Source organism: Ambystoma mexicanum, chromosome 9 (assembly GCF_040938575.1).
Source record: "Ambystoma mexicanum isolate Mex_15411 chromosome 9, UKY_AmexF1_1, whole genome shotgun sequence".
NCBI lineage: Eukaryota > Metazoa > Chordata > Amphibia > Caudata > Ambystomatidae > Ambystoma > Ambystoma mexicanum.
The window spans coordinates 146,420,118-146,447,533 of record NC_090931.1 but is presented as its reverse complement, the minus strand read 5'-3'; the positions used below and the strand labels follow the sequence as shown (position 1 = coordinate 146,447,533).

General features: G+C 46.9%; 1 long non-coding RNA gene across 1 annotated transcript in view; it reads left to right on the top strand.

The window, feature by feature from the left end:
- Positions 1 to 26,650, top strand: part of LOC138487769 (uncharacterized) — a 207,180-nt gene extending 180,530 nt beyond the window's left edge. The window contains exon 3 of the long non-coding RNA XR_011274542.1: positions 26,406 to 26,650. This is a non-coding gene — a long non-coding RNA (uncharacterized lncRNA). The remainder of the gene's footprint in view (positions 1 to 26,405) is intronic.
- The last annotated feature ends 766 nt before the right edge of the window (positions 26,651 to 27,416 follow it).

Here is a 27,416-nt window from a genome sequence, read left to right as displayed (position 1 = left end):
ACACAGTTTATGCTATTTGGCACCCATTCACGTACTGCTGCAAGAGGTGCCATGGGCTATAAAAGAAAATGGCTGAAACGGTACTGTACACTCTTAAGGGCCTCCTTGCAAGCAAAGTTCTGTTTGGCCGAGCAGTGTGAGGAATCCTGCACTGCGCCTGCTCCCAGGACCTGTTCTTCAACAGTGATATTTTAGGCAGCTAGCTGGAGGGCCACTGCCCAGGATATCTCTATGGATGCCAAATCTGGACCCCTTACCAATGGCGAATCGGGCCGACAAAATGGCACTTCAATTGAGCACTGGCTCGGCCTGAGCTGCGGCTAACCTAACGAGTTCTGCCCGCACCCTCCCCGCCCCCCCCCCCCCGATTCCTGGTTTGCTCCAAAGAACTGAAAGGGGAATGGGATAAGATGGCAGGGCGTTCATGGGAGATGGGGGTGCGGCGTAGGAGTGATGAATTGTAAACAGTGCTAAATTCTTCCAGTTCTGCACAAAAGAGCAGCCCAATGGGAGCTTACCCAAGAGACTGCGCTTCATTTCCCAATCCAGGCCATAAGCGCTAATTAGCACCAGCGAAGGATCCAACCAGCCGAAGCCATTGTCATAATGCGCCTTTCCTTTGCAGCCCTGAATGCCTTCCTCGCTGATGTAAACTTTACGCAGTGAAGCTAATTTCACAGTAGAGGAAGTTGCACACTCTGATTCTCCACCCTCTAATTTTAACAAGTTCCAAACACCAGGGACCGCTTCTCTCTCTAGCCCTCTCATCAAAGCAAGAAAAGAGGCGCACATTATAGACCTCAATACATCCGCTTCAGTTTCCACCCTGATCCTTGTGGTTTGATGTTCTCCTGAAACTGGCATCATGTTTTACCCCGAACTGAATGTGCAATTAATTTCAGTGCGTGTTGATAGCTATTGTTTTCTTTATTCCGAAGTGTAAACTTTAAAAAATGTTATGTGAATAGTACATTTCAATCTTTTGGGAAATTCTGAAACATGAGCTCTTTTGCAACAAAGGAAATTACAGAAATATTTCTGACACAAAGTAGTGAAAAGCGAATCATTTCTCTCTTTTAAAATATTCAAATCTTTGTAATGAATCCGATTATTTTTGTACACAAATTCGTAATTAACGATTAATACAATTGTGTTTTCCCCAAAAATTCTCTTTTTTTGGTTTCTTTTTATATTTTTGTTAATGGAATCTTTCGGTAAATTGGGGATGATTCTTAATTACACAACAAACTGAACTTCAACCGAAATGCAGCTATCTTGCTTTTGAGTGAATATCCTGCAATGTCCTGGATTTTAGGATTAGGAACATAAATTATGAATCAGATAAAAACACTATGCACACAGAACCTGCTTATTGTTCTCAGGTAGCGCCAATTATGTTGTTTGTAAATAATTGCAACACAAGCATCTGGAAATGATAACTTCACAGAGGCCGTCTCCCTTCTGTGGCGTGTGCAACGTTTCTGGTGTCACCATTGAAGAATGTTACCTTAGATAATGCACTCTCACTAAAATATTCATTTAATTGAAGATGAATATTTTTAAAGTTACTCCTCATTCTAAGTCGTTTTGTCAATATATCCAAGTCCCCCATCACCATGGTTAAGGGTTGGAGAACATCAGCAGTGCTTTGGGGCAACAAAGAGAGTCAGGAGCTGTCCTAAGCATGTCTGAGGGCCATAAGATATGGGGTAAAGTTCCCAAAAAGTGCGTGACAAGGATATTGCAACTCTCAAATGGAAGTGGTGACTATATAGAGGCACAATTTTGCAGGCCGAGTGCCATTTCTATGGTTATCAAACTGCCAGGTGAATTGCAATACTCTGAACATAAACTACAGGGGATAAAAAAAGAACAAAGCACCCCGAACTTTTTACATAATATTGTGGGTATTTTATTCCTCACAATACAGCAGCAGCAGGCTTTTTGACCATCAAATCTCTGTTGTTATTTTATTTATTTAAAAAAAATTCCTAGCTGTTTTTCAGTTTCTATAGTTTTTGTCAACTTCGATTCCATATTTCCGCAAACCTGTGGCTCTCCACATGTTTTGCACTACAACTCCCATCATCGCTAAGCAGCATATTTAATAGACAGATATCATGGGAATTGTAGTTCGAATCATCTGGAGCGCCAAAGGTTGCAGACCCATGTTCTATACAGTTTGTTCTTACTGGTATGCTTTTTTGTTTCTAACACTGTTCCATATGTGACACTATACATTTCTTTTTCTTTTTCCCTCTGCAAATGTTTTACTTTCAACTCCTCGTCCATTCAATCTTTTCCTATTCTTTTCCCTGTTCTGCCCACATTCCTTTACCTCTTTAATTGCCCTATGCATTGTTTCAGTACTTTATCTGTCTTATAGATTTGCCTTTGGTCGGCATTTCTTTTATTTTTGCATCAATTTCCCTCTCTCACCTTTTTGTCTCTCTGGTCTAGATCTTTTCTGGTTCCAATGTTAGTCGTTTTTCTTCCTTGATTTTACTTTCTGGCTTTTTGTAATCCAGCTATTTATCCTCAACTGCACTAAACTGCAGAACCCGCTTCTCTTGTGCAAACTGTCCGGCAGCGGCAAGTACCATCTCTGGCCCTCCTTCAGTGGGCGATGATGGCTTCCGGCCTTCTGATCGAGCTGTGCTGAGGGCATTGTGCTGTCTCCACTCAGCAAAGACCTGGGATGTTCTTATAACAAGCAGGATGTCACATCACAGCTCTCTTGCAATAACAAAATGCTATTGGATAAAGCACCTCTTCATTCTCTAAGGATGTCGGTGCTTTGGTGACAGCGCATGTGCGGAATTATATGCATAGACATCCTTACCCTGAATTCTACCCTCTTCTCCTCTAACATTCTGAGACGCCCCCAAAACCAGCCTTCAAACCCCAATGTAATGACAGACGTAACGTTGCAGCCATTTTATCCTTACATCAAAATTCTGGGGTTGTCCGAGGGAGTACATATAATTTGCGGTTAAAAACACTTTAATGTTCGAGTGCTTGTTGTAAAAAATAAACGAGCAGCAAGCCCACAGCGCATCTCCCTGTGCTTTCTCATAGGGAGTATTTCAAAAGACGTAATAAGGAGTGTACCAGACTGCACACCCTGCAATGGTAACCTATACACAATAATGCATGTGCTTATCCTAAGTTAGGGAAATGTGCTCTGCTCAATAAGGCAAGTGTAACAGTCATATTGTGACTACAGTATACACTGGAAGCGATCATTAGAAAAGAACAACGTAAGTACATTGAAATAATCTCCCTTTCCAGAAGTTTCTTTTGCAAGAATACACCTCCATTTTGTCTTCCAAATTCTTTGGGTTGTGCTCAGATTAAAATCAATGAACTGTTTCTTCTCTGAGCATGAAGACAATGGGCCTCATTAGGAGTCTGGCGGTAGCCTTGCCTGTAATCCAGGCACGGCTGCCGCCGGTATTATTTTTTTTCCGGTGGCCAGGAATAGGCAATTAACGAGTCATTATGGCCTTGCCGGACCTGGTAATTGCCCATTCCTGGGCGCCGGAATGTATTCTTCCCCATTCCCTTTGAGCCCCGCAGGGCTCAATGGGAATGGGGAAGCCGGATGCACCGGCACATCATAAACGGTGCCGGTGCATCCGACATGCTGTGCTCGCGGGTGCCACTCTGCCCGCCAGGTCAGACCTGGCGGGCAGAAAGGCACCTGCGAGCACAACTCGTAGTTTGCTGGTCCGGGAACTACGTTACCGGCAAGCTTACCGGTACCGTAGTTCTCGGACCAGCAAACGTATAATGAGGCGAAATGATTTTCCTTAATGGCCACTGACTGGTTGGTAGTGTTCCCGCACCGGAGCGAGAGAGAGAGAGAGAGAGAGAATGATACACTAGCTAACGTTAGAAAGTTACAAAAGATTTTATAAGTCAATGTGAAATTCCACAACAAAATAGATAAACAATTTCGCACAATTATGTTGTGAATTTTAACATCGCTGTTAATGCCTGGTATTGTACACACACTGTTGCAGGGCAGCTTCCAGATGTTCATAAGATCACATCGAGAATATATAGAGGTTGGCAAAAATACCAGAACACAGTTTTTAATATGTTGCAAACAACTATTATAAGCAGGTTTAGTAAACTGTATTTCCAATCCACGTTATGGGTTAAATAATTGGTAACATACAGATAGTTGACACCTTTACAGACACAACCTCCAGAAGTTGCACTCATGAGCATAGGATAACTTTAAACTAATCCCTCTGTGTTGCCACATACAGTTCAAATAAAAGACATTGCAAAAGCTGGGCAGAGCTTTAATTGAATGCTGTAGGGGCAGCTGGAATTCTGATCTACACTGGCTCGGGCAGTTGAACTGTGAAAATCGAATTCAACTGTAATAAGTTATTACAGTAGCGGGTTAGGGCATTTTTTTCTTTTGAGTGAGTAGTGATGCCAAAATTAGACTGAAAAACGAAAATTAGGCACAGGTATGTTGCAGGATTCCGAGCAGTATTAAGGGATACACAACAAGAAATGATGAGAACTTCATTTTAAGAAGAATTTGTCATAGTAAAGGTTGGAGTTGGTGCAGGACATGGGGAAATGTAGACCTAGCTTTTATTAAGAGGGAGACAGCTTGTGTGGCCTTTTTCCAATGCCAAGTATTAGGCATAGACAGGATCTGTAGGCACAGAGATAGGGCCTCATTACACGGTAGGAGGTAACCATGCTACCGCATTCCCGGTCCGTGTTCCTGGAATAGGGACATACCGGGTCATTCCAACCTTGGAGGACCCGGTAAATCCCCATTCTGGGAACTATTCCCCATTCCCATTCGAGCCCCCATAGAGCTCAATGGGGATGGAGCTAATAACGGTACCGCAATTTGCGGTACCGTTATTAGCTCTGAAGTCCCTTAGCGGGTCCCATCCTTAACGCCTGGTAAAACCAGGCGTTAAGGAAGGGACCTCGTAGTAGGGCGGTAAGGGATTACCGGCACCGGTGCCCTTACCAGTGCCGGTAATCCCTTACCGCCTACCGTGTAATGAGGCCCATAGTCTCACACACAATGAGGTCAACCAACGAAAAGGCCTTGTCCCAGCTGCCCACCACCCTAGACATAGTAAAGGAAAAGTCAATGGATAAATAAAGGGGTTCATAACATCTCAGTAATTGAGATGCCCACTAATTGGGAGCATTCATACAAATCGTATGAAAAGGGTTCTCTGACTGGCCCTGACATTGAAGGTGTGTGGGAGTCCTGGTTTACCAATGGCCACTCACCTAATTGAAAACAGCAAAACAATTGAATGCATACGATGAAAGATTCTGCATGGAGTGTGAATAGCAGAATTAAAGACTGAACGAACAGGGGTCAGACGAGAAGCAGGAAGACCAACAAGAAGGCAAAAGCAATAGTCGAGGCGAGAGAAAATGAAAGCAGCGATAAAGAGTTTAGTGGCATGGAGCATGAGAAAAGGACGGGCTTGGCGAATCTTGAGGAGTTGGCAACTGCACAAACGGGGAAATGTTAGAGATGTGTAGTCAAAAGGAGAGCGAGGAAACAAAAAGGATACCCATGTTCCTGGCAGATGTAAACAAGGGAAGAGAGTTAGGGGGTGCAGAATGGATGAAGGAGGAAGAGGAGTAGGATGGCAGAAGCCAGAAAGAACAGGATTTTAATCATTAAAATGTAGCAATTGGGAATTCATCTAGGATTGGATGGCAAGAAGACAGTCAGAGGCAGTTGCGTTAAGGGTATCAGTGAAAGAGGAGAAGGAGACACAGAGCTGAGAGCTGTCAGCATAGACATGTGCAGAGGCCAAAGGATGAAACAAAAGAGGAGAAGAGGGAAGTGTAGATGGAAAAGAGAACAAGGCCCAGGAGCTAGCCTTGGGGAAGGCCATGAGACAGTGGGAAAGTAGAAGACTAAGCCAAACCAAGAAGCAGTAAAGGAGTGGTCGGCTAGATAAGATTTAAACCAGTGAAGAGCAGTACCTTAAAAAATCCAAAGATTATAATGTAAAGGGTCAAGTCGACCGTATCAAAAGCAGCAGACAGGTCAAGTTTGATAGCAATAGAAGAGAGCTTAGAATGGCGTGCGGACGGAATAGAATTAGAAACCGAGGAGGGCAGTGTTGGTGGAATGGAGAGGGCAAAAGCCAGATTGTGTGTGAAGGAAAAGGAAATAAAGGTCAAGATAAGAGGTGACTTGGGTGTATTCTACACGTCCTAGAATTCTAGAGAGAAAAGGAAGAAGAAAGATGGGCTGATATCTTGAAGCTAAAGATGTGTCTAGAGACGGTTTTTTTCAGGAGTGGGATAATAACAGCAATTGTAATGTCAGCTGGGAAGGTTGCAGAAGACAGTGACATATTACAAAAGAGAAGCCAGATATGGGAATAGGATAGCAAACATGTTAGCAATGAGGGGGGAAGGAATAGAATCCAGAGGTCTTGAGAAGGAGCGTTGACCTAATGAGCGTGGCGGACGGTGGCCAAAATGTGATATGATGATAGGTTGTCTTTGTTATTAAAATATGGATAAAGTGATGGTAAGACTAACTGAATTATGCAAAGGCATAACCAATATATGACACACATTGCCTCATGCTATTTTGCATTTTCATAGACAGCTCAAGGGTTAAGCTCTTGCTTCCAAAATCTGTGTCAACTTGCAACCAAGCTCGAAATCCTTCAGTGTCCACTCAACCTTTGATGCTGCCAAAATGGATGCACTAATATCATTCTATTGGATAATAATCACACTCGTGGCTATAGTGTTTAGAAGTGGGAGAAATCTGTCATGAAACACTATAAAAAAACGTTATATTTCTTTTACCACTGGGACTGACTTGCACGCACAAAGATTGACCTGTCGTTAGCAATAAACTAACTTCTTCGTACAAGCAATCAACTCTAAAAAACAAACAAACCTGGGCACTTATTTGTCGTACTTGAGGCTCGATGGTCATCTTTGACAGCGTAAAATCTCCCAAACAGGCTGAGAATTCCACTGTGCTTAGAGGGCAATGCATCACTAGAGCTCACAACATCGCGAGATTGGAAGAAAGGAACTGCGAGACGGGATAACAGGAAACATGCCTTTTCCTGCTATGCACCATGTGTCTGGAACAAGATATCACTGCAGATAGTCCTGGTGAGGCCCCCTGCATCCTATACCTCTGGACGGACCTGAAGACCCCACTCTCCAGCAAACGTCTCGCCAGTTGCTGATCACTCCACTTAGCCCTGTTTTGTCCACTCCAGAGCGTTCCTCCTCCTCTACTTCCATTACCCTACCTATAAGCCCCCACATGTGCCCTGTATGTGCAGAACCCCTTTTGCTACCTTGCAAGGTTGTGCTTTATAAATTCCCTACGTACACAGTCTTACATCATGACCATGTGCCTTACTATAGCTGATACCATGGTTACTGGCATCCTAAATACCAGCTTGTATGTTTAAATGCTACTAGTCCCCAGTCGAGAGGGGCCGGCTAGTCAGGTGATGCTTGTGTTACATGCAGTTCACCGGCTCCTCTCCTCCAGACTGCCATCAGAGTGGTAAATTTCAGAGTGGTCAAAATACCCAAAAAATACCGAATTGCCTTTTTTTAATTTGGGGGGTCCCCCCAACCCCCTGTTTTTCTATCCTTTTAACCCCACTCCAACACCATCCCCACCCATTTTAACCCCAAACCCCACTACCATATATATATTTAATTAACATTTTCAGTATTTTTTTGGTATTTTTGCTTTCGGTAAAACATACCACTCTGATTTATTTTTGGTAAAATGGCTGGGTACCCCCCAGCCCCCTTACTAGCTTTTGCCACCCCTAAGCCCCCCAGATGCTTCCCCTTTCCTCTCACACCCCCAGTCAAACACCTCCCCCATAACTCCAACCCACCAACTCCAAACCACCTGGCAATCGGTTCACACGTTGCCCACCGCTGCTAGCCTGGTTATAGAAAATGGACTTTGTGTCTATATTAATGGAGGCAATATTTTTTTATACTGTTTCTTAAGAGAATTTAGAGAGTGGGCTGGATGCAAATCTGAATTTCCTTTAAAAAGCGCAGCTTTTAGCATGCCTGCCTGCCTGCAGTGCTAATAACTGTATACACCTCAAAGGGAGGCTCTAATTTGGGGCCAGGGGCCCTGAACAGCCTATAATGCCTCTATCCTCGGTCTATACTGCTTAAATAACGGATCTGTTCAGTGGTGTAAAACAAAATGTGGGGACCCCCTTGTGAGCCATGCTGAAGGCCCCCCCCCCCATCTCGGCAACAAATCACAGGTCGTGCCACACTCTTGGCCGGCCTAGATTATCACGCTTGCGCAATACGCACAAACATGCTGCTCAAGGGGTATGCTGCACATTATACTAGGAGAAAGATATAAATATGTGTTTTAATGGAATATACTGCATAGTTTCTGAGAAAAATTGCCTAAAAAGCCAGAGTGTTTGCAATTGTTTTGTAGGGTAACACCAATTCAATACATGCAAGTCACCAACAGTGCACAGGAACATGAATGCTTTGCTATTAAAAATGCCATGCCACATTGAAAACATGTCCCACTGGCTGCACAATGTAGACCAGTGTAGACATGTAATAACATTACAGTAAAGCATGCCAGGCCAGATTTAGACATACGTAGACTGGTTGCACCAAAATGCCAGTCGAAGCAATAACACTCATCAAGAAGGGAGCACACATTCAAGCCCAGGTCTCTTCGGCCTCTAACAACACGGCCAAAACTCTTTAAAATCTGCAAGGAACTTGTCAATCCTGTTGCAGTCTCTACCTCTCCTGTTTTCCTCTGTATGGCTCTGGCCTCTCACTTCTGCGCTAAAACTCAGGCCATCCTGTCCTCTGTCTCCTCTCCCTCTTCCTCTCTCGCCCCCCCCCCCCTTTGGCCATCTCTACCTCGCCTCCTCCTTTCTCTTTCTCTCTGAAGACACTGGACAAGGTTTCTAGAGAAGTCCAATCTATGAATGTTTCGTCCAAACAGGTGCTCCCCTGATCCTCCAGAACCATCAAGGACCATATTGGCACCCTTACTCCAGCCTTGGCCGATTTCTGTAATCACTCTTTCCCCTTCATGAATGTTACCCTCTTCCCATTTAGCACTCCCTTGTGCACCCTTTCCTCAAGAAGCCGTGTGCCGATCCTACCTGCTCGGCAAACTATCGCCCAATCTGCATCACCTTTCCTGGGCAAACTCTTGAAAAAGCTGGCCATCTCCCAGCCTACTCTCCACACTGAATCTGTTGTCTCCATGACCATCAGTCTGGCTTCAGAGCTGCCAGAGGCATGGAAACTGCTCTCCTGAACACCCTTGAAGATCCGCTCTCTAGCCTTGATTCCAGCATTCCTTCTGTCCTAATCCTCCTTGATCTCTCCTCTACTTTTAACACAGTCAACCATGCCATCCTGATCAATCGACTGCGTGAGAACCTGGGCATCACGGATCAGGCCCTGGAGTGGCTGATCTCCTTCCTCTTGGATGGCCCTCCCAGGTCCAACTTGGTCCCTTTCTCTCTGCCACCTCTCTCTATACCCGTGGCTTTCCACAGGGCTCTCTCCTCTCACCCTGGTTTTTCATCCTCTACTTGGCCCTTTTGGCCCACCTGATCTCTACCTTCTCCAGCATGGGGTCTGGCATGGATTCACATGCTCATGAATATTCCCCGTCGTCAGGCTGGGAATCCTCGGTAAAGAAAAAACCAGTATCAGTTTCGTTTCTGATCTGTCTTTCGTAGTAGTAACCAATCACTGGTCTCTGCGTCATACTGACCACAGCCAATGACTGCCCTCTATCTAAGCACCGCCTCTGGCAGCCATCTTCAGATTTTTACCGCACGTTCATGTGTTGGGATCCTCGTGCTATTGCTCTCGAGCGTTAGTGCTATTTTTTCACGTTTTTTGCTCAAAAACTTCGTTTTTTCGGTCAAAAGAGCCTCAAGCTCACCGACTCTCCATCCGATCAACGGGGACCTGTGTCGGATTCGTCTGCGCCCCTCAAGGGTGAAGATTTCGTCGAGCTACGCTTTTGGAGGACTCCAGAAGCTTCTCAGGCCCGGACATGGCCCAGGAGTAGGGAAGCTCGACGCCCGGAAAGTTGTTCAGGGTCTGCCCTGGATGCCAGCTACAGAACGTCTTTAAGGAGGACGAACACTCCTTTTGTCTCTACTGCTTACATGAGGACAAGACGCACGTGGAGAAGGACTGTGCGTTTTGCGGCAATATGTCGGAGCGGACCATGAAGGACCGCCATCAACGTCTCGCCAACTGGCTGGAAGGGAAGAGCCCGTCAGGCGAGAAGAAGAGGAAGAAATCCGAGCGGTCTTCTAAGACCTTTGAGGACGCCCCGGCGACGGGGGTCCAACACAAGGCCAAGCACCGCGAGTCCGCTGGCACCGGGAGCGCCGAACGGTCGGGCTCTACGGGCGCCAGGCAGGGCGCACCCTCCCCGGCACCTTCAGCCACGAGCCAACGCTCTGGGTCAGGTAAGAGGAAGGGCGAGCACCCGGCGAAGCTCCTGGAGAGGCCCCGGTCGAGCTCGAAGGCCCCATCGAAGGGGGAGCGAGGCAGTGTCCCCCCCTCAAGGATAAGGCGGTGAAGGCCTTAATCCATCCGGCCAAGCCCTCTATCGATACTGTCGCGGCGGCCCTGGCTCAGCCTGTGGAGGCTACACCAGTGGTGGCGACCCCGGGACTCAGAGTCTCCCTGCCACCTCGGAGGGAGTCCTCTTTTGTGCCCATCGATGGGACCCCCGTGAAATCCCCGGCGTCGAAGAAAAAGGGGGGGCAGGGCGTCGTCGTAGATTCGGCTTCAACCTCGGAGGAAGAGCTGTTCGAGGTCTTAAGCCACGGCCTTGGCGTGGAAGAAGACCGGCCCGTCGGGATGGATCCCGACGCTGGTGACGATGACATCGTCGAGGGTGCCGACGGGGCCCCTGATCGCCCGTCGGATTCCCCTCTGCCAGCGCCGCAAGACAACTCGGCTGCCATTTTGTTGGCTATACAGTCCTTATGCTCAGAGATAAGGACGAGACTGCCGTTGGCGACGGAGGAACCTCTCCCATCGGGGGATCCTGAGCCGGGACCTTCTGGTGTTCCCCCGCCCAAGAAAAGAAGGATTCACCCTCCACCTCCTTTTCAGCCGTCGCGCACCGTCCAGCCCTCCTCCCTGTCCACCCGAGGGGATGATACAGGGACTGACACGGCAGCGACGGGTACGGACGACGAGGTATACGACGAGGATCTACCGTCGTCACCTCCCACCAGGGCTTCTCCGCCCGACGAGATTGGTTCGTTCCACTCCATGATCGCCAGGGCATCCGAGCTTTTCCAACTCTGCCCTGAGGAGAAGAAAAAGGAAGGATTCCTTTATCAACGGCGCGAGGCCAAGAGGAAGACGGTCCTCGCGGTGCCTCTACTGGATGACATTGGGATGAGGGCCTCGCCCTCCTCAAGAACCCTTCCACTACGCCAGCTAGAAGAGACCGGTACGAGAAGAAGTACCGGGTCCCGGACGCGGCCCCCCTGTGCCTCTGGGCGCAGCCTACCCCGGACTCCGTCGTCTCCGCGGCGGCCAGGAAGAAAGCGGGGGGGGTGCGGCCTCCACATCGACTTCCCCACCGGACGGCGAGGGAAAGAAATTGGACTCTATGGGACGCAGGGTCATCTTGTCTGCAGCGACGACGATTAAAGCGGCCAACGCCTTGGCTATCGTGGCCCGCTACGACAGGGAGCTATGGTACAAACTGGCTCCCCTGCTGGACTTCCTACCGGACGACAAGAGGGCGGAGGCCCTGGAGATCCTACTGGAAGGTGAGGTGGCGTCGGACCACGCCATCACGATTGCGACGGACATCGCCGACACTGGGTTTCGCCAGTTGGGCAACAGCGTGTGCCTTAGGCGGCGTGGATGGCTCAAGGCTACGGACTTCCGTCAAGACGTACAGACCAGAGTCCTGGACATGCCGTTCGATGGGAACAACCTGTTTGGGAAAACAGTGGACGATTCCCTTCAGGCCATTAAAGCGGACACTGAGACGGCCCGGGCCCTTGGGGTCCTGCAGCAACGACGGACGCCCTTTCAGAGCAGCGGAGGCAAGGGCGCCTCCAAAGGTTCCGGCGGCGGTTTCTCCACCTACCGTCAAGCGGCCCGCTCGTCGTCTCAGGAGGCCTACAGAGGACGAGGCAAGTTTGGCGGACCCCGCCCTCGTCACCAAGGAGGTCAAGGCGGCAAAGCCTCGTCGAAACAGGATTGAACCGACCGTGGGGTCGGGCCCCCACCGATGCACCCCGGTGGGAGGCCGGCTGGCGAGCTTCGTCAGCGTGTGGGAGTCCATCTCCACCGACCGTTGGGTGCTGGACGCCTTAGCCCGGGGCCACGCGCTCGAGTTTCAAAGAAGGTGCCCGCGCGTCCCCCCCGTGGCCAGGAAAGAACTTCACGTCCCTCAGCTTCTCCTGGAGGTAAGGGCGATGCTCAGGAAGGGCGCCATCGAACTCGTCCCAAAGAGGCTTCGGGGCTCCGGAGTTTACTCGAGATACTTCCTCATGAAGAAGAAGACGGGAGGATGGCGCCCCATCCTAGACCTGCAACGTCTGAACAAATTCATCAAGGCGCAGAAGTTCCGGATGGTCACCCTCCAGCACGTCCTGGGTCAGCTGGAGGAAGGAGACTTCCTGTCGTCGTTGGATTTGGAGGATGCCTACTTCCATATTCCCATCCTAAAGGGGCACCGAAAATTCCTCAGGTTTGTGGTCCAAGGGCGTCACTACCAGTTCAAAGCCCTCCCCTTCGGACTACGGTCGGCGCCCAGGGTATTCACCAAGTGCCTTGCACCGGTGGTGGCGCAGCTGCGCCGCGAGGGGATCCACGTCTACCCCTACCTGGACGACTGGCTCATCCGAGCCAAGACGAGGGAGCTCGCCGTGGAGCACACGGCAAGGACCGTCCAACTTCTCACGGACCTGGGATTCTCCGTGAACTACACCAAGTCCCACCTGGTACCCGCACAAAACGCACTGTTTCTGGGAGTGAAGCTCGACACAGTGTCCCTTCTGGCCTCCCCGTCGGAGGAAAGGACCAGGTCCATCCTGGGCAAGGTACAGCGGATGTTGGCTTCCGACGCGGCCAAGGTGAGGTCCATCAAGTCCCTCCTCGGAATGATGTCTTCTTGCATCTACCTCATTCCCATGTGCAGGCTCTGGATGCGCCCGTTGCAGGGGTTCCTGGACGCGCGCTGGATCCAAACGACGGGCGGCTTCGAGGAGAGGATCACACTCGACGAGAGTTTCCGCCGAGCGGTCCGGTGGTGGGGCACCCGCGCGCATCTGACGGCGGGCATGGACTTCCAGACCCCAGACCACCAGGAGACAGTGACCACGGATGGCTCCCTGGAAGGGTGGGGAGCGCACACCGAAAATCTGCACGCGAGAGGCCTTTGGCTCCCGACGGAGAAGTCCCTCCAGAGCAACGTCCTGGAGCTCCGTGCAGTGTTCTGGGCCCTCAGGTCCTTCCTTCCGTCCCTCAAGGGCAAGGTGGTGAGGATCTTCACCGACAACACCACCACCATGTTTTACATCAGAAAACAGGGCGGAGCCAGGTCCCCAGCACTGTCCAAGGAGGCGCAGGACCTGTGGCATTGGGCCGTCGCCCAAAGGATGTTTCTGGTGCCGTTTCATCTGGCAGGGATAAAAAACACCATCGCCGACTCACTCAGCAGGGAGCTGCGCTCGTGCCACGAGTGGGAACTACGGCAGGATCTAGTGGATCGCCTCTTCCGACGGTGGGGCACACCCCAGATCGACCTGTTCGCGACGGCGACGAACTCCAAGTGCCGGAGGTTCGCCAGCAGGTTTCCCCAGGCGAGGAGCATGGGCGATGCTTTCTCGTTCCCCTGGGAGGGCCTGTTCCTCTACGCGTTCCCTCCTTTGCCACTGCTAATCCGGCTCGTCAACCAGCTCAAGAGGTCACGGTGCAGGATGATCCTCGTTGCACCTGCGTGGCCGAGGCAGATATGGTTCCCGGACCTTCTGGACTTGTCAGCGTCCCCGCCAATCAAGCTGCCGGTGGACGCGGATCTACTCTCCAGGGAAGGAGGCGCCATCCTCCACCACGACCCGAAATCGCTGAACTTGCAGGCCTGGCTCCTGCAGCGCTAGAGTTTGGAGGATACGACATACCGGCCGACTGCAGAGAGGTTCTTGCAAAGGCCAGGGCGTCCTCGACTCTTAAATGCTATGGACACAAATGGAAGAGGTTCTCTGTCTGGTGCCACGCACAGAAGATGAACCCTCTACGGATTACGGCTCCTCAGGTACTGCCGTACCTGCTGACGCTGGCCAAAGCTGGTCTGGCACACGCGTCCATCAAGATTCATCTTGCTGCGATCTCCCGATACACCAGAACCTCGGGGCGGACGTCCTTGTGGTCTCATCGTCTGGTGAAAGAGTTCATGAAGGGGCTGTTCAGATCGTTCCCGCCGGTGAAGGCTCCGGCCCCGGCGTGGGAGCTCAACGTGGTGCTGACCAAGCTCATGGGACCTCCGTTCGAGCCTCTGCACTCGGCCCCGTTGAAGTTCCTGTCGTGGAAAGCAGCGTTTCTTGTGGCCATCACCTCCGCACGACGGGTGGGAGAGATCCAGGCCCTTTCCTGCAAGGCCCCGTACTTGACTTTTCACGACATGAGGGTAGTGCTCAGGACGCACCCCTCCTTCATGCCCAAGGTGCCGTCGGACTTCCATCTCAACGAACCCTTGGTGTTGCCTGTGTTCTTCCCGTCGCCTTCGTCGCCGGCTGAGAGGACTTTGCACTCGCTGGATGTGGCTAGAGCGCTGAAGTTCTACGTGGACCGCACGAAGTGTTTTCGGAAGACGTCACAACTCTTTGTGAACTTTGGACCTGTCAATCAGGGGAAGGCTCTCTCGAAGGCTTCCATTTCCAGATGGCTCTCCGGCTGTATCATGTACTGTCATCGGTTGGCAAACCGACCGCTGCCTGGCCGTCCGAGAGCCCATTCCACCAGAGCGATCGCAGCTACCACGGCGTTCCTTTCTGGTGTGCCCCTGCTGGACATATGTAGGGCTGCTACGTGGAGGTCGACGCACACCTTCACGAAATTCTACTGCGTCGATCGGGATTCCAGGGAGGAGTCCAGGGTCGACCAAGCAGTGCTGCGCAACCTGTTCGCCTAAGGTGAGCCTGGTGAGGAGGTAAGATGCTTAATGTTGAGTTTGATGTGATGCTTAATGTTGAGCCTTTGCCACCTCCCGTGGTTGTGCATGTGTGTACTGCTATGTATTCTTTATTCATGAGCATGTGAATCCATGCCAGACCCCATGCTGGAGAAGGAACAAGTTACTTACCTGTAACTGTTGTTCTCCAGCATGGGTCTGGCATGGATTCACATGCGAACCCTCCCGCCTACCCCTCTGCGGCTCTTCATTTGGTCATACTGCCACTTCACGTGCTTCCAAATCTGAAGATGGTTGCCAGAGGCGGTGCTTAGGTAGAGGGCAGTCATTGGCTGTGGTCAGTATGACACAGAGACCAGTGATTGGTTACTACTACGAAAGACAGATCAGAAACGAAACTGATACTGTTTTTTTCTTTACCGAGGATTCCCAGCCTGACGACGGGGAATATTCATGAGCATGTGAATCCATGCCAGACCCATGCTGGAGAACAACAGTTACAGGTAAGTAACTGGTTCCTTCTCTAACTTTCAGGGTTATGCAGATGACACTTATCTTTCCTTCAGGCTCCTCTCCTCTCGCTCATTCCTGACCGTCTAGCCACGATTCAGGATTGGCCTCCAATGATCTCTGCCTTAATGCCAATAAGAGAGAGATCCTTCTCATTGGGACTCTCCTGCCCCTGCTTTCGCTCTCTCATCCTGGCCGCCCACATTGGGCCCTCGTCCTTCACCTTCCTGCGAGGCAAAAAACCTTGGTGTCATCTTCGACTACACTCTCTTTCTCTCCTCACATCTTGGACGTCGCCAAAAATTCCCACTATCTACTGCACCTCCTCAAAGTGACTCTTCCCTTTCTCACTTTCCCCCAGAAGCTCACTGTCTCCAGAGCCCTGTTTCTCTCTAGGCTGGACTACTGCAACAGACTCTTCCTTAATCTGCCTTCCTCTACTCTCCACACTCTGCAAGTAATCCAGAACAGGACTGTGAGACTTATCCTTGGCTTCAAGCTCAGGGATCATATTATTCCAGACCTGAAATCTCTCCACTGGCTCCCGGCGGCTGACAGGATCAAGTTCAAGACCCTTTACATTGTCCACAAGGCTTTCCGGGGTCGGGGCCCACACAACATCCAACGCTCTCTTCCAAAATACCTTCCTTCTCGAGCCCTTCCCCCAGCTACCTCTAAGGGTTAGACGCTTCTCCAGGCAGAGAGTGGGGGGTAGATCTCTCTCCTCTGCAGGTGCCTCCCTCTGGAATGGCATCTCTGCCCCTCTCAAACGTGAGCGGACCACCTGAAGTTCTGGAAGCAGCTCAAAACTTTCCTCTTCTCCTCTGGTTTCTCTATCTCCCTCCCCTGTTGACCTACCTGTCTTCTGTACTGACTGGTTGCTTGGCTACGCTCAGAGTCTCACTGAGTGCAGGCTCTTTCTTGATCAGTGACCCTTGCACTGACTCAGGGCCTATCACGCACTCAGGGACTGTAACTGTAACCCTACAGTCCCTTGTTCTCCTTGCACTACCCAGAGCCGCACTGCCCTGGCTGAACTTACTCAGAGTATTACTGCCCTGTTTTCCCCTCCCCTCTCCCTTGCACTTCTCGTTCTCACACTTGCACGATCTGAATGGCACAAGGCCTAGTAAGATAATTTGTCTTGTCCTCCCTCTGTCTTCCCTCCCTTGCCTTGTCGTGCCTAGAAACACTTGTGTACAGGCGTGCTAGAAATGACTTATATCATATGATTTTACCACAGATACACAGAAAAATATACAATGCTGCAGTAAGAAACGGCTAGATTGGCAGCACCCAAATGCCAGTCTAGCCAGGTAATTACACTTAGCAGCACTGCTTTATCAGAAATGCACAGTTAAAAAACAGTCATACTAAACTGAGGAATGACCAGACTGGCTGCACCAAAATGCCTCTCTAGCCACTAATACCACATATCATGCCTGCTTGGTCTGGACATAGACAACCATTATGATTTATCGCAAAATCCTGCCCCCCACAAATCCCCTCTGCCTCCCACGCCATACTCCAACCTCCAAAATCAGCTCCTTGGCCCAGAATTACCTTCACGTCACTCTTGCTTGTCCCAGAGTTTACGTAGGAGACTCCTTGCCTCATAGGTAAGTACTGAGATGAGGAAGAGTGGGACTACGAGTAATGAAGATTACAGGCAGCTAAGTCAGGCATTACCTCCATGTACCTCTACCTCACCCCAGTACTTATGTATGAGGCAGATTGCCTCATTCACAAGTACTGCCTCATTCACAAGTACAAGGACGAGGAAGAATAGGGCTCGGAGTAATGACAATTAGCAGTAAGTAATCAAGGCGTTAAACACAAGTAGTGGCTTAGCACCATTGAACTGACTGGGCTTCAGCACTCCCCCCTGAAATTATGGGCTATTTTGAATCAACCTGGCTGACCTTCAGAGCAGTTGCCGGACAGAACAGGACCCAGATGAATTTATTTTTGTTGATGGTAAATCAATATTGCATCCATCCTTAGGTACACCAGTACTGACAGGTTGCAAACATTGAACAAGTGTGCTGACATATATGTTATGTGTTCTGCGAAACTGAAGAATCTTAAAAACAAATATAAACATGATTATAATCTCAATAAGCGGATAAAGTAACTCCAAAGTATTCAGCACTTAATTGATGGTGGCTTGTCACTATCTACATTAAACTAACCATTGCCTTCTGCAAATAATTATTCTGTGCCATTGTTGCAAGATTGTCATCCAAAAGAGATTTGATCTCACGTGAGACGGCAAAAAGTCGACCTTCCCAGGGACAACGTTCTATTTGTATTATTACATTAATGTAAGGGTTGATTTAAAAAGGTAGACTCTTTTTTAAATGATGGGAGAGAGAGGGTTCGTCTTTCTCCCTTAGTGCCCTTTCCCCTAAGGTTATATTTCCTTCTAATGCAAGGGTCTACAACCTGTGAGCCTGATTTACAATACGTTTTTGAATGGGACAAAATGCTTTTGTGAATCAGGCCATGTGTCTCTCCAGATGTTTTGGACTATATGGGTCTCATAACGAGAAAAGGCGGTAGAGGATTAACAGCGCCGGTAGAGCTGCCGGTGCCGTTTACCCTCTACCGCCTCATTACACGGTCTGCTCGTGGGTCCCGCTAAGGACGTCTGGTAAAACCAGGCGTCCTTAGCGGGACACGCTAGCAGACCAGGATGCTAACAATGGGCCCGTCATTAACGGGCCCGTTGTTAGCATCCTCCCCATTCCCTTTAAGCCCTATGGGGGCTGAAATGGGAAGGGGGATGTACCGGGTCCCAGGAAAGGGAATTACCGGGCCCTCCAAGGTTGGAATGGCCCGGTAATTCCTCATTCCTGGAAGCCGGTACCCGGTAACCGCTAAAAGCGGCATGGCTTCCTCCACACTCGTAATGAGGCCCAATGTCTCCCAGGATGCCTCACTATTGGCTAGGCTGAAGGAAGTTGTAGTCCAAAACATCCGAAGAGCCAAATGTAACAGAACCCTTTTCTAATGTGAGAACTTGCCATAACTCTAATTATTTCTTTTTGTGTCGACTTTGGACTTTAGTGATTTTTGCCATTCTGGCTTTTGCCCGGTCTACCTTTATCAGTCTCTCATTTGAATGTTAACTTTTAAAACTTCTACTACCAAAACCATCTGCAAGCTTTTCCTTTGGGTCCATTTCTCTACCTGGTCCTATAAGGTACATATTTGTAGGGTTCCCCACTTAATAGACTTTCACATCCACATTTCTTTTCAAAACTACCATCTTTCAAAACATATCTATAGCTCAGCCAAATGATCTTGACCGACAACGTATGCAAAGAAAGGTACCTCGAAACAACAGCGTACACCCAGGAGCACACACAATAACTAACTAGTTATACACTTTAATTTGACAATTATGTCTGCGGTAATATTCAAAGAACAATTTTCCACTTCAATATATCATTTTTGTTCAGACATTACATCACACAAAGTTGGTGCAGATTTGAAGACAGATCCGCACCAACTTTGTGTGATGTAATGTCTGAACAAAAATGATATATTTAAGTGGAAAATGGTTCTTTGAATATTACCACAGACATAATTGTCGAATTAAAGTGTATAACTTGTTAGTTATTGTGTGTGCCCCTGGTTGTACCCTGTTGTTTCGAGATACCTTTCTTTGCATACTTTCTATGGTCTGGTAGCACAGATCTACTAGGGAGCACCTGGAATTGTGTTGAATTTACAATTGTACTTGTTGAAATTGCTCTATTTTTGAATTTCAAAGTGTGCACCTCTACTCTTAGCTTTTTCTTGACCGACAATGTGTCATTACCAAATTGCTATCTTTCAAACTTTACTTTTTACTTTAAGCCTATTGTTTTCAATTTTGACATCCCGGAAATCAATTTTTCATGTTTTAGCAGTTCATATTTAAATCCATTGAAAATGCGGTCACTGATTTGTGTATGTATTTCTTCAAGCAATGATTCAAATGTCTGCATCACCACAAGGGTCATTTCTTGCAAATTTCCATTTTCATTGCTAGTAAGAAATATGTATTTTAAATTAAAAGTGAAATATTTAGAAGATAGGTTGACCAACTAAAAAGTGTCTCACAATCTTGATACTATTGTTGATAACCTGTTTGTATAAAGGGCTCCTGTTTTCTTCCTCACCTGGAAATGTATGTATGGAGCGGAAAGTTTGAGCCCTTCCTTGATTTGTATTTGCTATAAACTCAATCTTTTACTAAATGGGACAGCGGTATATATTTCTCAACACACAAGACAGTGGCTCACTTATGGTGGATGGAGTTGTCCTCATGCAGATGACTCCCTGGTACTTAAGGCCAATTCATAAGGTAAGTGGAGGATACATCAGCCAAGTAAAGACTCATTGGGACTGCAATGGTACAGGTTTCCAAGGCTGGTGGTTGACATTGAGGGAGAGCTTGGCCAGGAGGATCCAATCTCCTTTGCTTGACTATAAAGACTGCTAACCTAGTCCGCAGAGTTAAAATGTACCTAATCCACTTTATCTGAAACACATCACCCAGTTGTTCATGCGATCAGTGGACTACTTTCAAAAGCAAAAATACACGAATGCTGAGTACAAGCATAGGCAAAGCCAACGGTTTGAGGGAACTTCCCACACAGAGAGACCAGCAATGTGCCTTAATGGCTAAATGATCTGTACCAGGGGACAGGAGTCCAATATCACCAGACATTCCCGGGCCACTCTCTGCACCATTGATATTCAGTGTGCATTGTCTGTTGCATGCTACCTATAACACTATCGTTCACATCCTTTGGTGCTAAGGCACCACTCGGATCAAAACAAACTGTGGTCCTAAATCGCCTCCTATGTCCTAAACCTATAAAGCTACAATGGGTGGTTCTAACATGAAATATTCTATAGATGGTGCAATAGCAACCCAAAGCTATGTTCCCTCACAACCAATCAGCCTAAACGAATTCTGGCATGCCATGTATGAACTGAAAATAACTGTGACGTCAAAGCACCCTGCAGTCCATAAAACAAAGGACCATCTATTAACGAAAGATAACTGTGAGCGACAACTAGGTATGTCAACATGGTGCCCCCCATGATCCTGATTGTGGAGCTAAAGTGACATCTATGAGCCAAAACTAATTACTGAAGCACCACACATGAGGCAAAATTAATTGTGGTGCTAGGGCACCATAGATGAGCCAAAACTAACGGTGAACCTAAAGTGTCAAATATGCTATCTATTAGCCCAAGCGAATTGTGGTGCTAAAGTGCCATCTATGAGTCCAAACTGATTTTGGAGCTCAATCAGTATTGATAAGCCAAAAACAAATTGAGGTTCTAAAACACCATATATGAGCCAAAGCTAATTGTGGTTCTAAAGAGCGATCCATGAACCACAGGTACATAAACGACATAGGTCAATAAAGCGCCACATGTGGATCTAAACACATTTTGGACCTAAAGTGCCGTCGATGAGCCAAAGTTATTTGTGAAGCTGAAGCTTAACTTCTGAGTCAAAACTAAGGGGTCTGCAAACTTTGGTTCTCCCGATGTTTCGGAGGACAATTCCATTAAGCCCTAGACAGCTTAGTCACTGGTGAGGGATCATGCAAATCACAGTCCAAATTATCTGGAGAGTCGCAGGCCCAAAAAGTGTGGCGCTAAATCACCATTTCTAGCCCAGAATTATTTGTGCAGCTAAGGGGCCATCGACTAGCCAGAATATATATATATTTGGTTATTAATAACACTCTTAATACTCAGAGGTTTCTAAGCACGGACCCGGGATCGAATCTGTGTTACTCCACGGCATCTTGCTTTCAAGGCGAGCATGTTACCCCTTAGCTATCTTCCTGAGACAAACAAAATGGAACTTCTTTGGATGTGCCTGAGATTGTCTCTGAGATCTTCATTCTTGTTTCCTTCCTGTCCTACCTTATGCTATTTTATTTATTTATTTATTGTTTTTGTTGGTAGCATTCAGACCCGGAGGTATCACAGCACTAAAGGTACAATCTTAGGACTCGAAGGTCACAGTATGGTAAATGCATACATCATAGAAGGTGAGCCATACACTAATGAGTATTTCTATATGCTAATACTTTTTCCTCACCAGGTAGCACTTATCTTTCAGAAACAAACTAAAAATGAAACTGAAACAACACCGAGCAACAAAGTAACTGGCATGAATTTACCCTGGCCTTGATGTCTTTAGTTTTGGACAGTCAGTGAGCATGATCAGTGAGCATGCAGACTCATCAGAAGGGGCGGGGGGGGACTCATCATGGAGATACACTGTTATAAGGAACATTCTTCACACAAGCCGCCAAATCACTTTGTGCTTTTATAGAGACACGTAACCAAGATTCCCTTCTCCCCAAAAGATGCTTAATGTACCCTAATGCCTTATGTATCGAATACCTCCAGGCCAGAGAACAGCCAATCAACTCATCTCAGGGGATACAGTGCATGTATGGACCGACTGCACATGTATCATGGATGGCGCACCACACCACCTCGCCAGAGACGGTTGACTTTAATGGCAAATCATGTCCCATACTTCTGTGTGCCAACGCAGCATGCAGGGGCATGTGAAATGCCTGTGCTTATCCAGCTAATGAAAATAAAGAAAACATAAATACAGTTTGCCCCCTTTGACTGGAGTCAGTCACACCCTGCTAATATATGCAAAATGGGAAGTAGGTGCCAGCTATGATTATACAAACAGCAGTGGGATTGAGCGAGCATATGTGTTTTTCTTGTTTGCATTATTATTTTATATAGAAGTGGTTGCTTATTTTCAGGATGCATAGTAAAACTAAGAGAATTCTGCACAATCCACAGTCACTGATGGCCAGCAAAGAGAAAGCACGAGCTTCATTTTCCATGTGGTAGGGTACTGGAGCATTGCCTCTTTGTTACATAGCAATGCTGCACATCCAAACTAATGAGATACCCCACAACCTCAGCCCCCAAAGGCCAAACTATTGCAATAGTCCACTTAAACTATTCACGTAACATAGCATAAGGATCAACCTCCCTACCACATAGAGTCTGGATGGTCATAATGACAAGAAGACACATTAGGCATTGATGCTGCCGGTAAGTGTGTTCTCTCCTGTTCATCGGAAGCCAGAATTGGAGATTTTAACAGTGTTCAAATATTTTTGATAACAGCTGCAAGTGAGAAAGTTTCAGTAGACACTGTAAAATCATCTTCGCATCTGCTTTGACTGAGCTCACTTCGATGTTACTTAGCACAAGTGACATCTTGAGACAAAATGAAAAGCATCATATTTGTCCTTTGTGCCAAGCACAGTAACAATTCCTGGATCTTTCCCATATTATGGGGGAAGGCTTTGTCTTTGAAACACTAGAACGCATTGCCAGGCAACCTACCAACCCCAGAACACCTTTATTTGAGTTATCAAATAAGCCGCAACATTGCCTATTATCCAGTTCTTGGAACCTGACTGTCTGCCACAAGCGTCACAATATTGTGTAACATCTTCCGAATTGCTTGAACACACAGCCAGCAGCTGGACCGTCATGGGGACTGTGGATGCACCTAACATGTCATTTCAGATTACGGAATAGTCGCGCTGTCAATCCCCCTCTTTATCTCAAAATACCTTTTATCTCTGCATCATGCCGCGCCCTCGTGAATCGAAGGGCACCCAACCAACCAGTAACATAATCTCTCCCTCCCCAAAAAGGTAGAATTCACATTTGAAAAATGATGCTGAAAACCAGTGCAGTGTTGAGATATTGATTATTGCATAGTAAGATTTTCAATGTGCTCCATGTGTCCATCAATCCCAGCCACCCAGTTGCCTACAGAGGGCACTATATGCATGCTTAGATTTCATTACTAATTATAATAATCCTCAGTGCCACTGTGTAACAGGATTCAACTGGGTTTGTCCCTATAGTTCTGTAAATGTCCAAGACCCGCTACGCCAACAATTGGAGGGAGTAGAACATATCTGAAACTAGCCATCTGGCATATCCTCCAAGGATCGTTGTCATGACTATCATGAACATGTCAAAGCATACAGCATTTGGATATGCATGCATGTGGAAATACATTTATATTCTGTATATGTTTGGTGCGAAATTAATCTTTACCATTGTGAGATTATCATACTTGCATCAGAAACTATGTGTGCACTGATAGTATTGCATTTGGAACTCTGTGTTTGTTGTTGCATGACTGCTTAATATCCATCAGTGTACTGAGAAACAACTCCTATCACATATTAACACCCCTTGCTGATTGCTGACATGGGCCCTCATTACAAGGCAGGCGGTGGACCATGGTGCTATTAGCACCATGGTCCATGCCGGATTCCGCCATGGTGGATGGCGGAATTACCGCCCCATTCCAAGGTGAGTGGGGCAGTAATTCCCCATTCACCATTTGCCCTTCCCCATTCCCATTTTTGCCCCATAGGGCATAATGGGGATGGAGAAGGCGCTAATTACGGCACCGTAAATTACGGTGCCGTAATTAGCATCAAGGTCGCTTAGCGCCTTGGACTTTAACGCCTGCAAAAAGCAGGCGTTAAAGTGTGAATCAGGCGGTAAGGGTTAACGGCGCCGACGGCGCCGTTAAACCCTTAACGCCTGACTTGTAATGATGTCTTATTCTGTAGTGAAATCCCTGAGACATCACTCACTAGATTAAGATACACGCTTGTTTCTGAATCAGACTCGACTTGCTTGTGTAGAGTCATGTGTCTGTACTTCATGCAAGTTTTTCACAACTAAGAGCTCAGCTCGCAAATTGTTATCAATCACAAAAAGACCATCGACCGAACTTGTTTAGTGTGGCTGGAATCCTGTGTGATGAAAGAGGTGCACATGAAACGCAAAAAACATGCACATTTCACATTCCCAAGAACCAGGGTAAGAATAATGCAGGGGCAAAATGATGCAAATGCAAACAGTCTGTGTATAATTACCTTTTAGTTTAGGGAGCTTATTGGTTCTGTATCATTGCCTATTTATGTATGTTTTTTTTTCTTCTTAATAATGTATACCATTACAAATATGTAAATTATGACGAATATTTAAAAAAAATGCAGGTATGCACATTGCATTTCACTATGGTTCCATTTACCAAAATATTCAGCATATTTTTGGTATGTTCAGGTGTTCGCCTTAAACACCGTTTTCCACCGTTTTGCTTCCTTGCATTTCTATTCCCTTTGCTTCACCACTTTTTCACACTTCTGCTTCTTTATCTCTATCTTTTCCTCACATTTCTTCGCTCTCATTTGCTGGCCACATACTGGGTATATGCCCCCCTGCTCCAGTTGCTGCTTTTCACCCTATCCATTTTTTCATCCCTTACACCTAACCCCATCGATTTGTTTTCTCTTCTTTCTTGTTTGACTTACCACACTTCTGCTGGAATTAGCCAACATTCATTCAGCATTGTGGCTTTTTTGCCAGCTATATATTAGTTAATAGATCCTTGTAGAATGCGGGCATTAGATGCTTGAGGGCTTCGTTAGTAGGCATACTGTCAGAGCATCTATTTACAGCGGGGAAAGAAACATGTGCACAGCATTTACCGCCACCATTTGAATATCCTATCTTACTCTGCACATTTCAAAATGTGATGTCAATGGTGCCAATATATGCAAACCAATTGCAAACTGATCCTATTCGACTTCAAAGCAAGTTTATGATCAACCATGTGTCATCCTTAAAAAGCATAACAAGATTATGTTTGTTTGTTAGGCAATTTTTAAAATTGTTATACAAGCTTCTGTTCATTAAATGGGTCTTGCGAACAGATCATTAGCTGCTTATTTCCAATTACTCCAGGACAGAAGATGTCTGTGGAGTAAGTGACTGCAATAGATCTATCAAACACTCGGCCTTCGTTTCAGTAAATGGAAGAGGCATCAGTTACATGATACAAAATCTCAGTAAAAATTTTGATTTTTGGAGCCTACGTCTGTGATCTAATAAGGAGATACTTTGTTTTGTTCTTTGGAATATGGTCATGTCATTGATTTTGCATTGGAAATAAAAATGTACGTTTTTGCTGCTTGGAATTTACCCTATATTCAAAGTTGTGCTCCATGGAATGACAAAGGGAGGAGGCATGTAGGCTAGAGTTTAAGGTCCATGGCAGCAAGATTGTTGAAAGATAGGTATTTTAAAGGTCAGTGATAATGGATGTACAATAATGTTACCAGAAGCGATTCCTGGGTGTCTGTACATGAACGAACGAATGAATACACAACATGTATAAGGCACACTCATGTGGACCCTGCCACCTACCTTTTAACTTTATAACCTTCTTATAAATAAGAAACCATTAAGAAACCATGAACTTCTTTTAACTGAACGTATTTGATGGTTTGTAAACACACCTTGTTGTGGCAAGTGATGTTAGTATATTTATGCCATAATGGCTCAATGCTTCCAGTAATGATTAATTACTACATTGCTATTATATCCAAAGTATATGATGTAGGAATTCTCTGCTCCCCAATGATCAAATACTTTTATAAAATGAGTATGTTTGTCAACCAATTTATTTTTTCTACATGATTTTATTATTAGCATGTTTGTCTGAACAACTGGAAATCAGGAAATAACTTTGATTTTTAGTAACTAATAATTGTGAGTTTCACTCTCCCCACTCATCATCATGTAGATAAATTGAAGGATGAAGAAAAGCTGCAAGGATTTCAATTTCAACACATCAACTGGAGTATTGCATTCATTATCCACGAAGGTCGCCAACTAAATATCTAAGGAATGTACGTGTGTGAAGTACAGGGGGAACCCTGGGACACTTTACCTGAGCATCTAATACATGTATAGTTCGGAAGGGCTGAGTTACGAGCATCTCAAATGAAGAACATCCCTAAGAATAAAGCAAGGAACTACAAAAAGAAACGTTTGACATTTGTTTGGGCAACATGATTAAATTACCAAATCGTCCACCCACAAGATTAGTATTGAAACATAATTATGTCAGTCAGTATGCCAATGTGTATGGCAGAAAAAAGGGAGGACAGGCATGCATACATACGTACACACATATGGTGGCAACCAGCAACAAAGTGTCACGTTTCTCAACAAAATGGCAACACTACAATCACACAACCAAATTTGTCCAAATCTGCATAAAACACAGCAAGTACTAATGGCTGCGATGACATTTCAATAGGTAAGGCACAGAATAAACCAACACAAAAGATGTTCACATTTGATTGTTAGCCACATAAGTAAAGGGCAGGGGATATGATATGGCATTCATAACATGCCTGCACACAAGTGTTTCTAGGCGCCACAAGACAAGGGAGGAAAGACAGGGAAGACAAACAATCTTACTAGGCCGATCGCGCAAGTGTGACAACACGAAGTGCAGGGGGAAGGGAAAGGGTGAAAGTGCAAGGGAAAGGGTAGGGGGAAGTGTTGTCAGGGCCGCATGGCTCTGGGTAAGTGCAGCCAGGGCAGCGCGGCTCTGGGAAAGGAGGCAGGGGGGCTTTTGGGGTTACAGTTACAGCCCCTAAGTGCGCAGTAGGCCAGGAGGCAGTGCAAGGAAGACCAGTCATGGATGAGCCTGGTACCCAGTGAGACTCTGAGGGTACCAAGCAACCAGGCGGCTCAGCAGACAGGTACGTTAGCAAGGAAGCTGAGGAGAAAAGGAGGGTCTCAA